This window comes from Varroa jacobsoni, unplaced genomic scaffold (assembly GCF_002532875.2).
Source record: "Varroa jacobsoni isolate VJ856 unplaced genomic scaffold, vjacob_1.0 scaffold_219, whole genome shotgun sequence".
Classification (NCBI taxonomy): Eukaryota; Metazoa; Arthropoda; class Arachnida; order Mesostigmata; family Varroidae; genus Varroa; species Varroa jacobsoni.
In genome coordinates, this window is record NW_019213121.1 from 125,742 (window position 1) to 127,421 (window position 1,680).

Here is a 1,680-nt window from a genome sequence, read left to right on the forward strand (position 1 = left end):
ACGGACGGGCGGGCGGAACAGGCATGTGAAGGAGAAATTCACTTTTGCTACTGTCTGTACTGCTTCCGCCGGCCCCACTGCGACTGCTGCATTACCATTCTAGGCCGCGTCTCTCCGCTGGAGTCTACCGACCTATCAGCCGGAATGAAAAGTTGGTACGGATAGAAAGAACGTACGGTGATCTTCAACAGCTGCTCTGGTCAACGGTAATGTTAGCAGCTGCCCTGAGATTGAATAGCCGTTATCAGCCGAGATACTGTCAGTTTAAGCGAGCCAAGCCCGCTTTCCAACGAGATGCACTCGTCCATTGACGTGCAGGGTATAGGTGAGTGGGATAGTGCGCGGAGAACGACTAATCGGGGGGTTGGTAGAGTTAAGGTAACGCGCACAGGAAAATCGGTAGGAAAAGGGGGGTGGAAAGCAACCGAGACGCTCTTATGCTTTAGTGTCCGTCGGTAGACAACTTCACGCCTTCAAGCACCGCCAGCTCTTACGCAGGCACTTTTCCTATATCCTGCCATCGCGTCCTGCTCTACTTTCGTTTTCTACCGTGTCACAGAAGTGACGGCGGCGCAGTCTTGGAATGGGTTCTATTTTTTATGGTAATCTGTTCACGGTGCGGCTAACTCATTCTACCCTGCGTCGTCTTGTTCACCAAGCGACCAGCCAAACCGGCGGCCGGCAGGCGGCGAGCCTTCCAGCTGGTAACCGCCTATGCGATTTCTCGTCTCTCCGCTCTTCTCTTTTCGTCTGCTCTGAGCTTTTCTCTCCACGTTTCTGTCCCGGTTCTCTCCGTCTATTCGCTGTGCAGATTTTTCTCCAAGTGCCGCACCGTCGTCGCCTTTCTACTTACTGTCTGCGCTGTCTTTGGTGAACCGCCACCGATCCAAACTGGCGGAGAGCATGCGACTGCAATTGGATGACTAGTGCTGCCGCGTGGTCATATCCGGGCTAGCTTCTCTGGGCCATTCTCGTTTCGCACGCGTTCGCTGTATTAGAAAAAAACGAACTACCCAGACAAGAACGAGGATAGCAAAAAGAAGAAAAAAATAGACACAGGAGAAATGCCCTGGAAGTGGAAAGACGAAGCGATGTGAAGCTAAAAGGAGAGCAACGAATTCAAGAGCTGGTGGCATAAAAGAAGAGGTAAAGGCGAAGGCCAACAAAGAACGGGAAAAAACACCGTCCGTATCTTAGGATGGGTCGAGAGAGGACGACGGAACAAGGAAGTGCGATAGATGAGCTAAAGACTTCTGTTTTTGCCAGTATAGTATTTGCACCATTTTGTTATCGCGGTTGACTTTGTTGCAACGGCCGACGCTGTTACAAGTGTAACTGGGCTTTTTCGGAATAATTTTTGGGATAGAAAGTTGGGCAGGTGTTGCCGCCGAGGCTCAAGATGATGCTAATAGAAACGTTCTAGAATTTGGATGACCTAACACAAACGCCTAGTATGGTAATATTTAACGGAAATCAAGTCCATATATATATAGCACCCTGAAACTTCAACAATTTATTGCACCATATACATACTTTCATAGTATATTGACACTGTAAAATGTATTTTTATGTATCTGAACAAAAAAAGGTTTTGCATCGCGTTCAATTGAAGTGAATCAAATCAAACCATATGATTCGCCAGCGGTCAGTGTTTTCGCTACGGTTGGCGCAAAACGGAGG